This window comes from Macaca thibetana, chromosome 5, assembly GCF_024542745.1.
Source record: "Macaca thibetana thibetana isolate TM-01 chromosome 5, ASM2454274v1, whole genome shotgun sequence".
Classification (NCBI taxonomy): domain Eukaryota; kingdom Metazoa; phylum Chordata; class Mammalia; order Primates; family Cercopithecidae; genus Macaca; species Macaca thibetana.
Genome location: NC_065582.1, coordinates 88,953,400 through 88,969,587, shown reverse-complemented (window position 1 = coordinate 88,969,587; position 16,188 = coordinate 88,953,400). Strand labels below are relative to the sequence as shown.

The 16,188-nt window shown below is 38.0% G+C and overlaps 1 pseudogene; it reads right to left on the bottom strand.

Annotated features, from left to right (window-relative positions):
* Positions 1–6,566: 6,566 nt before the first annotated feature.
* On the bottom strand, positions 6,567–9,821 carry LOC126954413 (60S ribosomal protein L7-like 1; annotated as a pseudogene).
* Positions 9,822–16,188: the final 6,367 nt, after the last annotated feature.

The following is a 16,188-nucleotide window of genomic DNA, read 5'->3' as shown; positions in this document are numbered from 1 at the left end:
ATAACATCTTTAGGTTCAACTCAGGTCTTATGTTTAAGTCTTTAATCCAATAATTCTACTGTTATGATCTGAAAGTTTATGTCTCTCCCAAATTCATATGTTGAAATTCTCACCCCCAAGGTGACAGCATTATGAGATGGTGCCTTTGGAAGGTGATTAGGTTATGAGGGCAGAGCCCTTATGAATGAAATTAGTGCCCTTATAAAAGAGGCCAGAGAGAGATTCTTCACTCCTCCTACCATGTGATGTTAGAGTCTATGGTAGCTATCCATGAGCAAGTAGGCCCTTATCAGACACTGAATCTGCTAACACCTTGATCTTATACTTCCCAGCCTCCAGAACTGTAAGAAATAAATTTCTGTTGTTCATAGGCCATTGAGTCCATGGTATTTTGTTATAGCAGCCTGAACAGACTAAGACACTGTCTTCAAGGTATTTATCCAAAAGAACTGAAATCAAAAGCAGTATCAAGCAGTATCGTGAAGCACTCCTCTGTTCATTGCAACACTATTCACAATACCCAAGATGTGAAAACAACCTAAATGTCCATGGACAGATGAATGTATAAAGACAATGTGGCATATACATACAATGGGATACTTTCAGCCTTAAAAAGGAAGGAAATTATTCTGGCTACCAGAGGCCAGCAGGATTGGGAGCAAAGCAGGGTGAAATGTGGAGTTACTAATTAACCAGCATAAAGTTTCAGTTAAGCAAGATCAATAAGCTACAGATCCACTGTATAATTTGTACCTATAATCAATAATAATGTATGTACACATAAACATTTGTACAAAGGCAGATCTTATGTTAAGCATTCTTACCACAATAAAATAAAATTTAAAAAATAATTTGACAAAGGAGAAAACAGAAAAAGACTACACTAAGAGATCCTAACAGGTAGATGTGGGAAATGACAGGTCACATGCATGCTTTGATTATTGGTTGCAGATAAATTTAAAAAGTTGAGGAGGCTGGGCACGGTGGCTCATGCTTGTAATCCCAGCACTTTGGGAGGCTGAGGCAGGCAGATCATGAGGTCAGGAGATTGAGACTATGCTGGCTAACACGGTGAAACCCCGTCTTGACTAAAAATACAAAACAAAAAATTAGCCGGGCATGGTGGCAGGCGTCTGTAGTCCCAGCTACTCGGGAGGCTGAGGCAGGAGAACGGCGGAGCTTGCAGCGAGCCGAGATCATGCCACTGCACTCCAGCCTAGGCAGCAGAGCGAGACTCCATCTAAAAAAAAAAAAAAAAAAAAAAAAAGCTGGATGTGGTGGCATGTGCCTGTAATCCCAGCAACTCAAGAGGCTGAGACAGGAGAATCGCTTGAACTCAGGAGGCAGAGGTTGCAGTGAGCCAATATTGTGCCACTGCATTCCAGCCTGGGTGACATAGCAAGACTGCATCTCAAAAAAAAAAAAAAAAAAAAAAAAAGGAAAGTTGAGAGAGGTGAAAGGAAATGAGGAAAAGAAGAACAAATACATGTGATCTCAATTTGTTTTCACAGCTACTGTGGGATAGTAACGTATTATTAATACCAACTGCAATTTACAAATTAAGAGACTCATACTTAGGTAAATGACTGATTTTTCAAAGATTACCTGGCTAATTACTGCTACAGTCATTTTTTAACCTTAATGTTTTGACCTAAACTAGTTCTCTTTGTACTGCACTGCACTGATAGTACTGGCTCTGCCATTAGTTAGCGTGACCTTGGGAAAGTCCATTAAGTTCTCTGAGTCTCAGTTTTTAAGTCTGCAAAGTGGGGTTAAAATATGAGCCTTATCCTATTTAATAGAATTGTTTTAATACTACATAAGTATCTTACTTCTTATTGTGTTTTATAGTTTATAAAAGGTCACTGATGTATGATTTCATAAAATTTCTTACAAAAGTACTATAAGAATCAAATGAGCATGTATTTATTTGCTAAGAGAATAGATTTTATGTTATGTATTCTTATCATAAAATAATAATAATAACACAGAGGGTAGGAGGAAACCATTAGAGGTGATACATGTGTTCATGGCATATATTGTGATGATGGTTTCACAGGTGTATACTTATCTTGAAAGTCACCAAGTTATATATAGTCATTTATGTTTGTGGTAGGTGCAGGGTTGGTTCTAGAACCCCCAACACCCAGTGATACCAAAATCTGAGAATACTCAAGTCCTTTATATAAAATGACATAATATTTGCATATAACCCATGCATATGCTCTTGTATCCTTTAAATTATCTCTAAATTACTTATAATACCCAATATAAAAATGCTATGTAAATAGTTGTTATACTGTATTGTTTTAATTTGCATTATTTCTTATTGTTGTATTTTTTTAAATATGTGGGACCTACAGGGAGGGCCAACTGCACATTAATATGTACAGCTTTTTGCATGTTAATCATAACTTAATAAAGTGGTTTTAAAAATCAATGTGAAAGCAGTTGCACAGTAATTATCATCTGCCTCTGCTTCCATATACTCCTTCATATCTCTGAAGTTGTTGAAATTCTTAAGATTTTAGTTAAGATTTAAATGTTGCCCAGGGAGAAATTTCAAATGGACTCCATAGCCTCTGATAATGCTTACAATGAAATAAAAGCATAATAAGAATTTTATAATCTGCAAAGTCCAAATCTCAAACAGCCTTTTAGGATCATTAATAATCTATCCACCATGACATAAAATTCATCTAAACACTCTCCCACTTTATTATCCCCAGGCCTAAGTGAATTCTTCCTTTATGTAGTCCTGTTTGGGGGTTCTATGAATGGTCAGTTCTATGCCTATGTCTTGACACATGCAGCCTCCCCTGCCTAGAATACACTCTTCTTGTTCTCTACCTTTCCAGGATAGGTAAGACCTCACCTCCATCTGATTTCTAACTACACCAGTCTCCATTCATAGTTTCTGTTCTCTAATCTCCATTAGTTCTTATTGTGTATAGCAGGGGTCAGCAAACCATGCCCCCAAGTCTATTTTTGTAAATAAAGTTTTATTATAACTGAGCCTATGACTGTTTTCACACTACAAATGCAGAGTTGAGTAGTAACGACAGAAAGCATACGGCACAGAAAGCCTCAAATATGTACTACACAGAGTTTGCTAACTTCTAGTTTATAGCATATCTCACTTCTCACCCATCGAAAAACCTAAACTGGCATGATGGTGAAAGCACATTGTGTTTTTGAAATTATTTATTATTTACAGTAAGTTTTAAGGACATTTAGACTACAATAGCAAGTTGAATGAGTATTTTGTTGCTATCCCTTTCAGATGCAATTTAGAAATTCTACCAAAAGATAAAAATTATATATATATATATATATATATATAGAGAGAGAGAGAGAGAGAGAGAGAGAGAGAGAGACGGAGTCTCGCTCTGTCGCCCAGGCTGGAGTGCAGTGGCGCAATCTCGGCTCACTGCAAGCACCGCCTCCCAGGTTCACGCCATTCTCCCGCCTCAGCCTCCCAAGTAGCTGGGACTACAGGCGCCTGTCACCATGCCTGGCTAATTTTTTTGTATTTTTAGTAGAGACGGGGTTTCACCGTGTTAGCCAGGATGGTCTCGATCTCCTGACCTCGTGATCTGTCCGCCTCGGCCTCCGAAAGTGCTGGGATTACAGGCGTGAGCCACCACACCCGGCCTGATAAAAATATTTTAATGGCCAGGCGCGGTGGCTCAAGCCTGTAATCCCAGCACTTTGGGAGGCCGAGACGGGCGGATCACGAGGTCAGGAGATCAAGACCAGCCGGGCTAACACGGTGAAACCCCGTCTCTACCAAAAAAATACAAAAACTAGCCAGGCGAGGTGGCAGGCACCTGTAGTCCCAGCTACTCGGGAGGCTGAGGCAGGAGAATGGCGTAGACCCAGGAGGTGGAGCTTGCAGTGAGCTGAGATGTGGCCACTGCACTCCAGCCTGGGCCACAGAGCAAGATTCTGTCTCAAAAAAAAAAAAAAAAAAATTTAATATCATAGCAATGATAGCTCATCAGAACCAAATAATATAATATTACACAAGTATTATGCAATAGAATAACTAAGGTAAGGTAAAGGTGAGGGTTAAATAGCAAAAGTTAACTCTTAGCAGGAAGCTTTAGCTGAGAGGGCACATCAATGACACCTACTGAACAGAGAAAGCTGAAGATCACAATCAGGACAATAATCTAGTGCCTACTGTTACTGCAAGCAGGGGCAAACATTATACAGACTGATAATCAATCAAGGCTGTTAGGGTCTGCAGGAAATAGCTCCTTATTTGTGGTGAGGATGAATGTTAAGGAAGAGCAATTTCTGACTATTAGGAAAGCACTGTATTGCATGGAGAGTACTTGTGCATTCTGTCCAATAGCACCAGCTGAGAAGCACTGGTCTATGGACTCCCTGTTTGTCTGTAAGCAATATTTTCCACCTATACCGTCTATTTAAGGCTATGAACAAAGCCACATACTTTCACTATTCACATTATTATAAGGGATAGTGTCTCCTTATTATGTGTTAAGGCTAAACCGACACTTGATTCCGCCCCTCTACATAACTTTATTATTATTAATATTGTTATTTTATGAGATAGGGTATCATTCTGTTGCCCACGCTGGAGTGCAGTGATGTGATGATAGCTCATTGTAACCTTGAACTTCTGGGATAATGTGATCCTTTCACCTCAGCCTCCCTATGCACTAGGGTCATAGGCATGAGCCACCATCTCGTCTCTTTTTTTCTCATAGAATAGTTTCAAGGAAAGATTATTTCCCATGGAAACAATATGGTCCCCCAGCTATTAAACTGAGAGAACTCTTCAAATGTTACTGAATAAAAGTTTTTATAAATGAGGTGTCTTTTCTAAATTTCTTCATGAGTTCTGGTAGAAAGCTTTTTCTGTCCTCCTCCTCCACAAATATACATTAATATGTAACTTCATAATTATAAAAATTTTAAATAATTTAGGCTTTTATGCCTTTTGAGAATTTAATTTTTAGGTATGCTTAAAGATGATCATTTCCTTCACACTTGACAGCTGTTTTTCTACTTATTTTAGTAATAAATTATTTTAAATTCAAGTGATTTTTTTTAAAGAAAAAAATTATTTAAAAACTTAAGCTACATTAAATCTCCAAGATGCTATTATGGAGTTGGGACATGATTTCTAATTTCATGAACTAAATATAAATGATTTATTTATTTATTAGCTTTTAAAAACAACTCTGGTAAAATACACATAATATAAAATTTACCGTTTTAACCATCTTTATGTGTACCGGTCAGTGGCATTAAGTACATTTACATTGCCCTGCAACCATTAATACTATCTGTCTCCAGAGCTTTTTTTCTTTCCAAACTGAAACTCCATTATTTGTTAAAAAATAACTCCCCATTCCTCCTTCCCCCAGCCCCTGGCAACCACCATTCTACTGTCTGTCTCTATAAATTTGACTACACTAGATACATCACAGAAGTAGAATACTTGTCTTTTTGTGTCTGATTTATTTCACTTAGCATAACACCTTCATGTTTATCCATGTTGGAACATGGGTCAGAATGTCATTCCTTTTTAAGGCTAAATAATATTCCATTTTATGTATATACATTTTGTTTATCCATTCATCTGTGATGGACATTTGAGTTGCTTCTACCTTTTGTCTTTGGTCACAATGCTGCTGTGAACACTGATGTATAGATATCTGTTAAGTCTGACAGTTTTTTTTTGTTTCATGTTTATCAAAAAAGCCCTCTTGGTTTTTTTGTTGTTGTTGTTGTTTGTTTGTTTGTTTTTTGCAGAGACAAATGAACATTTATTTTTATGCCTTTCTTCCTATGTGTATTTCAAGTCTTTTTCAAAACAAAACCCCAGGAATCTCCAGATTCAATTATGCCCCTGGGCTTGGTCGACTGCTGTAGGAGTCTTAGGGAGCCTTGTACAAATGCTAGAGTTACTCATTTACCAACATTAAACCCTAGGATAGAAGATGCAACAAAACAGGACTCCTTCCTCCATGGAATGTGCTGATTTCAGATGAGGCGGCAGCCAATGTAGAAAATGCTGGAAGTTTTCCTTGGAATTGGACTGTGATGAGAGGTACTTGCCATGAACATAAGCTGCTGTCTTTTCTTTTCTGTTTTTGAGATGGAATTTCACTCTTGTTACCCAGGCTGGAGTGGAATGGCGCAATCTTGGCTCACTGCAACCTCCGCCTCCCAGATTCCAGTGATTCTCCAGCCTCAGCCTCCCAAGTAGCTAGGATTACAGGCATGCGCCACCATGCCCAGCTAATTTTTGTATTTTTAGTAGACACAGGGTTTCTCCATGTTGGTCAGGCTGGTCTTGAACTCCTGACCTCAGATGATCCGCCTGCCTCAGCCTCCCAAAGTGCTGGGATTACAAGAGTGAGCCATCACGCCCAGCCAGTTACTGTCTTTTCTTTGACTCCTCCTTTCCAGTTTTTGAAGATAAGGCAGGAAATAGTCTTCTCTGAAGATACTTGATAAAAATTCCCCAAAAAACAAAAACACATGCTTCCACTTCATTGATAAAAATTACTGCAGTTTGGCACCTGCGTCTAGTTCAGCTGGCGGATGAGCTGATTGATGCGTTCACCCTGATAGCCGGTTATGCCCATATCCTTGAGGAAGCCCATTCTATTTTTGGTAGCATGACGGGCCACTGAGAGGCGGAAAGGGCACAAGAACCATGAGCTCTCCTGGAAATGCTTCCCTGGGAAGGCAATTTCATGAATGAGGTCTTCTAAGCAAATGATGCCAAACTTCCCAAAATGCTCCTCAATCACTGTGTTGTCTGTCAGAGGGATGGTCTTATTCTTGACCTTGGCTTGTCCATGTTTCAAAATGAGTTCCTGGACAGACTTCAGATTTGGAAATCCCCAGGTCACATAAGGTTCCACTACATGCAGCATTTTTAGGTTCTGGGGGGTGACTTTTACAAAGACACCACTAAACATTTTCTTTCGGCGAAGTCTTGCAATGGTTCTCTGCACCAGTAAACTCAGGCCATCAGTCCTTTCGATGCATACAACAAAGGCCAAGGAATGTTTATCTGGCAATTCCAAGGCATGAGGTTTCACTTCTAGTCGTCTGAGACACACCTTGTCACGTTTCTGCTGCCAGGAATCATGTAGGAATGATTCCAGTCGCTTAAACCTGAGCCTTTTTCCTTTCCTCTGCTCCTTCTTTGCCGAAAGTGCCTGCTTTGCCTGGATGGCATTGAGGGCTTGATAAGCCTTCCTCTTTTTCAGGAGATTTTCTGGAACCAAAGGGATTTTTTTTGCTCTTGCTCCACCGTCTTTCTAGTGGTGCAGCTCAAAAAAGCTCTCTTATTTAATGAATATTTATAGATTGCCTAATACTTAGTAGATACTGTGCTAGGTGCTGGGTACACACTGTTGATATTAGAGCTCATCATTATGCCGTTTTATTTCTTGGATGTAGAGGGCCCATATCGTTGGAACCTAGGTTAATAAAGAAAACTAATCAATAGTTATTATGACATAGCTATTTAGCAATCTAAATGCATAATGCCAATATTAATGTATTTGGAGATTAAAAGCGAAATATACAGAAAATATTTTCTCATAAACTATTAAAAAATCATATTGCAGAGTTTTAACATTTAAGTGATTATGCACTTTTTGAAAGCAGCACCTTCTTTTAGTTATACAAAGCATGTTCCCTTTGTTTTAACAAAACACTCTCATCTGAAAATTCTCTTGGGAATGGAAGGAACACGTACATCTAGCCTGTGAGGCAGTGATTGGTTGCTTTTTGACTTCATACTAAGCAGAGTGATAAGAAAGAAGAAAAAAGTCTCCACGGCAACCACCTTGATCATTAAAGTTTGCATTAAAAGGAGAGAACTAAATCTTGCTTGAACGTTATCCTCCTTTGCTAGACTCTGGCAAGTCATTTGGCCTCTCTAAACCTGTTTCCCAGGGATAGTAAATACCGTATCTACTTTGCAGAGGTGTTTCAAGAATGAAATAACTCATGTGAGGGTATTTTGTGACTCAAGTGCTACACCAATGTAAGGGTTTTGAAAAGTTGCTACTTTGCTAACATGCCCAGATATTAAATTCTAATAACTACAAAGAAATGCCAAAATCTCTCAACATCCTGCTGTTTGTTAAAGAATTTAATCTAAGTTGTAAAAAGCTTTCCCCAGTGGAATTCAGGAAAGCTATTTTGAGTTGGAAAAAATGTGTCCTACAAATTTTTTTCCCTTGAATTGGGCCATGTGCTGAAAAGTTTTTTCTCTATCATGCAGTGAAGCACATGGCTCCCTTCACAGATCACACACGAACCCTTGTGACACAGAAGGCCTCCTGCCACACACTATTCCACTTCCACAGCTTCTATTAACTCATCCTAGTTCTGTCCCATAGGCACAGAGAATATCCCTAATTAAATGCTCCTCAAATATTTAAAGAAGGTTATCAAGTCCTCTGGCTATGGTCTTTCCTCTGGAAAAACTACGTTTTCAAAAATTTTACCCACGGGATATTTTAATTTTTTATTTTCTCTGTTTCTCATAGTGTCTAGAGTGGAGCCCAATATTCTAGATATAGTATGACTAATAAAGGGAAAAAAAAACTTTCCTTATGGTGAGCCTTATGCTCCTAGTAATATGTTCTAGGTTCATATTAAAGTTTTAATCTAAAATCTTGGCTTTTTTTTTTTAAACAAGAACTGATAGTTGAGCCATCTTTTACTCATTCCTTTTTCCTATAATGGCTTTTTAAGGTTCCGCTGCAAAGAGTTTCATCTATTCTATTCTTTGTAGATGTTGTCCTGTCAGATGCAAAACTGAGAGTATATAGAAAACAGTTTTGATTCCCTTTTTTTTTTTTTTTTTTTTTTTTTTGAGACAGAGTCTCGCTGTTGCCCAGGCTGGAGTCCAGTGGCGCAATTTCTGCTCACTGCAACCTCTGCCTCAGCCTCCCGAGTATCTGGGATTACAGGGACCTGCCACCATGCCCAGCTAATTTTTGTATTTTTTTTAGTAGAGATGGGGTTTCATCATGTTGGCCAGGCTGGTCTCGAACTCCTGACCTCAGGTGATCTGCCTGCCTTGGCCTCCAAAAGTGCTGGGATTACAGGTGTGAGCCACCATGCCTGGCCCCAGCTTTCCATTTCATGTAAAACCTGTCCTTATTTCTTTACTCTCCTCAAAGTATGTGAAACCCAATATCTGCAACTCCGGTATTAGCACTCCTTTTACTCAAACTAATTTGAGTTGGCTTCTGGTATTTGCACCCAGAACAGCCTTGGCTGCAGCACAGCATTAATCCAACTTGACCTTACTTTACATATCCTTCATCTGTAGAACTGAAGTCCAGCTGAAAGAGTTGTACCAAATGTATAGAAATTTAGCTGCTCTGGCTGTGGGCTTACAAGAGAAGGGGGAAACATGCTTCCTTCACTTTGTTTCATCTCTGTTATACTGAACATGGAAGAAGCACCTCCTTCCACATATGGAAGGGTTACTTCTAGGGAGCAAGCAATTCATGTGTGTAGTGGAAGAAAAAGTACTGAATGTAGATTTGAGGAAACATCGGTTAGGGGAACATTTATCCTAATTCCCCTGGATTCAGGCAGTGTAAATTCAGGCAAGTCACAACTTCCCTAGGTTTCAGTTTCTTCATATGTAAAAATTAAAAGAGTTAGGAGGATTATATATAATGTCTAAAGTCTTTTTCTGCTTGAAATGTTAGCTTTAAGCATACCTCTGGCAGTGCGTACGAGGAACCACTCTGCCATCTGCCATAGGAGCCATCTTTCTCATTTCTGTGTTGAAAAGACATTTCTCCCCAAATATTGGAGACAGCCAGGGCTGTCAAGGTGTGTAACGGTGCTCCATGGATTCAAGACCCCTCTTCTTTCTCTCTAATTTGTATCTCTTTTTCTTCGCTGAACACATACAAACCTTCTTCCTCTTTGTTCTTAGACTTTGAACAAGTCCATTCTTGCTTTGCCAAATTGTCCCAGGCCTATGGTAAGATCTAGGGTGAGAGGGAAAGAGCTTTATCTACCACATTGTATCAGCAAAAATAACAGATGTGGGTTATTTAACTCGAAACAAATTTATGGATATTTTCTGCATGAATCTGATTCCTAATAAAGTACTTATTTTTGGAATTTTGGGTTTATTCTTATAATTTTTGATAGATCTTTATATACTTATATTTCTTTATAGTTAAAAATGATTTACTATATCCATGCATATATGTATAGTCTAGTACCTTTTGTGATTTTAAAATCGATAATAAAGAAATGTATTATAAAATTCAAAAGATACAAAGGGCATAATCTACCATCTGCCCTATTCCCTGGACACCCAATTTCCTATTCACAAGTAATCCCTACTTGTATTAACAGGTTTTTTAAAAAAGAGACCTTCTAGAGATCGTCTATCCACACACAAGCGTATACACACAAATATAGTCATAAAGATCATTATAATTATTGTTTCCCCCTAATGATAACATACTATATAAGTAAGCATTTTTTTTTTGCCACTTACCAATAAGTCCTGGCTATGATTGTCATATCAGCATTTGGAGACCTTCCTGGCTTATTTTAACAGCTTCATAGCATACTATTTTTTTTTTTATATACGAGAACTGATATAATTAGTTCTTGATTGTGGTTACCATTAATATCCTTCTACTTTTGTAGTTTTATGCGTGTATGTATCTATCTGCAGCATTAATTCCTAGAAATAGAACGGCTGGGCCAAAGGACAGCTGCATGAGTCATCCAGATGTATGCGTCTGAATTTTCCTCCCAAAACATGGTTGTCCCGATTTATATTTCCACAGGCAACATGAAAGGGCCTGTTTCCCCACATTTATTCCAACATAGTGCATTGTCACACTTTTGGGGTCTTGCCATTGTGTGGGGTGAAAACCGTTATATCATTATACTTTTAAATTGCATTCTATATTATATTATATTCTCTATTATGGTTTCTATTTAGTTAAATAAATATTTGATACAGATTTTTCAAGTTAAGTAAAATATGGGCCAAACGATGAGAAATCAAGAAGGTTTTAGTCTTAAAATTCTAAAAAACAAACTTTTGAACATCTAATACGTTGTCTTTCTTTCTGCCTCTTATTCTCTATTTTCCTTTCCTATTTACCTCTATCTGTCAACCATTCATGAAGAATTTAAATCTACATTTAATATTTCTATTTACTGAGTAAAATGTTTTGATACCTTTATTGTAAAAAGCAAAATAATTAGAGAATTCTATATTTCTTAAAAGATAAATTTAAAACAACCATATCCTTTAGGTCAGTCAGTTTTTGGTTGGAAGCAACAGAAACTATGGCTGATTGAAGCACAAATGGGGTAGCTCTAACTGCAGGTAGGCAGGCTCATCAGCCATGAACACTGTTCAGAATTATGCTACAGAATCACACAGGCATCGCCATTGTTGTGCGCTATCCTCTGTGGCTTGATCATTCCTGATTATCGACCTTGGGTGCTGTGGTGGCACAACTGCTCCTGCTACCTCAGAAAATGGATGTGGCTGCAACTGGATTTTCCAAATGAAATTGGAGCAGTCCCTGCTTCTTTAGGCTTACAACATCTGATTTGGTCAGTGTAGGCCATGTCTGGTCTGTGGTCTTGGTCGGGTGTCCATGCTCTGCCTGTAAAGGAGGTTATGGAAACCGATATTAGGCCTTTGCGGCTTCATAGTTAGAGGCAGGCTCATCTTCCCCTCTACAGGAGGGGACATCCTATCATTGAAGGTTGGTAAAAAAGGTTGATGATTATTATCAGTAATTCTCAACTGGTGTTCTTATCCTCCAGGTGATGGTCTTTAAAAGACTGCTACTTGAGAATCACAAAACTAATATTCTTTTCCTTCTCTTGGCCTGAAATATTGAGGGTTAAGGAGGAAAATAAGGCTGGGCACGGTGGCTCAAGCCTGTAATCCCAGCACTTTGGGAGGCTGAGATGGGCGGATCACGAGGTCAGGAGATCGAGACCATCCTGGCTAACACGGTGAAACCCCGTCTCTACTACAAAATACAAAAAACTAGCCGGGCGAGGTGGCGGGCGCCTGTAGTCCCAGCTACTCGGGAGGCTGAGGCAGGAGAATGGCGTGAACCCAGGAGGCGGAGCTTGCAGTGAGCTGAGATCTGGCCACTGCACTCCAGCCTGGGCAACAGAGCGAGACTCCGTCTCAACAAAAAAAAAAAAAAAAAAAAAAAAAAAGGAGAAAAATAATTGGTCCTGTCTCCACATAGCCTGATAGAATTTTGGCTGGGACAGGGAAATAGGAAGATGCGGTTAGAGAAATAACTGCCAATACCAATATTTATGCCTGTAAGTACCAATTTTTAATCTTCTACTTTGATTATTAAAGTATACAATCTCTTTCCAGGGTCTTAGTTTTTCTCAAAAATAATTTAACACACTAACAGTTTCGGGATGAAAATAGCAATATATTGTTTTTGTATTTTCTAGAATCAGAACAGGAAGTTAGGACTAGCTGCAAAGATATACATGCCTAAAAGGAAATTAATATAAACCATTTTTACCAATCTAATTGTATTAGTTTGCTAGGGTTGCTGTAACAAAATACCACAGACTTGGTGGCTTAAACAACAGAAATTTATTGTCTCACAATTCTGGAACTACGTGTCCAAGCTCAAGGTCTCAGTAGGGTTGGTTCCTTCTGAGGGAAGGATTTGTTCCAGACCTCTTTTCTTGGCTTGTAGACAGCAACCTTCTCCCAGTGTCTACACGTTGTTTTCTCTCTGAAACTGCTTCTGTGTTCACATTTATTCTTTTTATAAGGATATCAGTCCTGCTGGATTACAGCCCATCTTAATGATCTCATTTTAACTTGATTACCTCTGTAAAGATTCTATCTCCAAATAAGGTAACATTCTGAGGTACTGGGGATTAGTACTTCAACATATGAATTATGGGGCAGTGGACACAATCAACCCATAACATGAATCTTTTTGGTGATCTAAATAAAATTTGTGTTTAAGAGAGAAGGCAAGGAGGCTGCAAACTACTGGATAGGCTGTTTTTGACTTGTGATTTGGGAAAAAAGTAGTGCTGAGGTCCAGGGGTTTGAGATGATAGGATTCCTAAATGCGGGCAGGACCAGGAAGACCTCTCTTAGTTCAGAATTGAAGGTTGTAATATTTTAAAAGAATAATTTGCAGACAAGATGTAAGTGCTTAAATCTAAGCAGAATTTAGTAACTATGTGTCCTGTATGTAGCCCTAAAAAACTCTTTTCTTTTTTATAATTTAAAAATGTACAACTTCTTCAATTCTCTTTCTAGGTGCTAAAACTCATTCTAAAAACAATTTGACAATGAATATTATAATAGAACTTAATCCAAGTCATTTTACTAAATTTTTCTTTGATTATTGAAAATTAAATACAAAATCTCAAAATGTTTGGGTATTTTTACATGAATTCATCTAATCAAACCACATTTTTTAGCATCTACATATAAAGCAAGATTCAGTAAAAAAGTTCTTAAGTTAGAAAAATTTGATGAACTCTTCTCAAATCTTCCTGCCTTATCCACCACTCAGGACTCAGAAACAATAAACTATGTAAAGCTCTATGAGTCCAAAATATGAGCAAAGACTCTCACTTTTAATTTACATAGACATTTGGCATGTACTCTGTTGTTTTCAAGCACTTCAGAATTAAAATAGAGATGATTGCTGAGATGTTGCAAGGAATTAATAATATATGTAAATACAGTTGACCCTTGAACAACACAAGGCTGAACTTCACAGGTTCACTGATAGGTGGATTTTTTTTCAACCAAACACAATGGAAAGATAGTATTCGCAGGATACAAAACCCATATATGGGAGGGGCCGATTTGAGTATGTATGGATTTTGGTAGAAGCTGGAGTTAACCAAGGGCTTACTGTACTGTCACATTTTATGAAATAGTTTTGCTAAAATTACAGCCTTACATTTTTTTTTTAATAGATTGAAATCTAAGAGAGTTGACTCTCCCTTCTGAGTCTCCTTTGCACTCTGTCTCTTTAGGTTCTTACCACATTCTACCTTGCATTTTGGCAAATAACACATATGTTTCTACCATCCTCTGAAGTAGGATTATGGGAAGAATGTATTCTCTTCCCTTCATGAATTTTCTTTGGGCACTTCCTCTTAGTACCTTGCTGAGTAAGAGTCACTATAAATGTTAACTTTGAGACATTTGAATGTGAATAAGCAAAGCAACCACATGATGGCAGCATGTTAAAAGAGTAAAGAATTATTTACTTGAAGCCATCCTTTTAATTTTTTAAAATCGGTATGAACAAAGAAAAAAACCTCATATCTACCTGCTTTGTGTATCCTGTATTCTAGTCAGCTCTTACAGATGCAGGATATGAAGTGAAGTGACCGGTTTTCAAATCCCAAAAACAATAAGGAACAAAAGAACAGAGAGCTCTGAGTTCTTAGATTTTAAGCTAGAACAAGACGGTCAGACTGACTCATTCTTCAAGCTGAGCAGTTTTTGGTATTCAGTATGGGGATTATTTGGTGAATTATGCAAAGCAGAATGGTAATTTATGGATAGTGCCTAAAATTAATGTCTAGTAGATGTTTTTGGTTGCTCCGCAGATTACTGAAACAAACAAAAAATAAAAGAACTCTCAGTTTTCTACATGTGCGTGTAATGTGTTTTTGAATGAATCACCAAAACATTGCAATGATTAACTTTAACATCTTTGCTTTGTCATCTGTGATTAAGGATTTATTTTTTTCATTAGCAAACAAGTAAGTCAACATTCCTTGAAAGTCTCCAACTGCATGATAATTGCCTAGGTAAGAGAGAGACAGTGAGAGAAAGCTTTTGTATTGGAAAAGTCTACATGGGATTAATTCAAGGCCCTAAACAGTGTCATAGACGTATCTGCCATTTTTACCCTCTCATTTCTGTTTTCTTTTGCAATGGCTTTATTCCCAACCGTGCTTTCTTTTGTGATAGCAAACATGACTCTAGGCTACTGGTTTCTCTACTTCAAAAAGGCACGGTAGCTCACACTTGTAATCCCAACCCTTTGGGAGGCCAAAGGGGGTGGATCACGAGGTCAGGAGTTTCAGGTCAGCCTGGCAAACATGGTGAAACCCGGTCTCTACTAAAAATACAAAAATTAGCCGGGCATGGTGATGGGCACCTGTAATCCCAGCAACTCGGGAGGCTGAGGCAGGAGAAATGCTTGAACTCAGGAGGCAGAGCTTGCAGTGAGCCGAGATCGCGTCACTGCACTCCAGCCTGGGCAACAGAACAAGACTCTGTCTCAAAAAAAAAATAAATAGATAAAAATTAAAATTTAAAAAAGGGTTCTCTTTCTCAAAGGTTTCAGCAGAAGTTCTGGGGCTCGCTCCTATTGGCCAGGCTTGTGTCACTTACGAATTCCTGAACCAGTTTCAGTGGTAGGAAAAAAGAGTGCTCTGATCTGCTAGGCAGATCACAGGCTCATTGACAGACCCAGATTTGAACCACTCCTCCAGTTCCTGAACATGAACTGATAATGGAAGAACAGAGGTTTCCCAAAGGAAAACAAGGATGCTGTTACCAAAACAAGGGGGAAGAAATGTCAGGCAGGCAGAAACAATAGCTATCCACTAAAAGAAATTTAAAAGATACAATCCCTACCTTCAATAAGTTTACAAACTTGAAAAGAATTATGAAACTGAATAAATATTATCAAAATCAATGTTTAAAGTTGCTTTAGAGCTTTTGAAATGCTTATTTCATATGATCCTTTCAAGAACGTTTTTAGTTCAGTTTTATTTTGTAGTTAAAGTCAAAGAGAAACACAGACATTATTTGCTTACCTGATGCTTATCATGCCAAACGTAGAGCTTTTTATCAAAGTTGAAACTCATATTCATATTTCCCAAATGACAGTAGTTCTACTTATATATGACATTAAGGTTTATGAATATTTATATATAAGTGAGTAGAAAATATGTTTACATTATATGATCTAATATGCAAGAATCAAACTATGTTTGACATGAGAAAAAAATCACCTAGCATGGTGTTTTTCAAATTGTGTTCTGCCTACATTATAATTTCTCGGGTTGTTTGTTATAAATTTCAAGGTTTCATTCATGAATCAGAATATCTACAGATGGGGCCCTGGGAATTCGTGT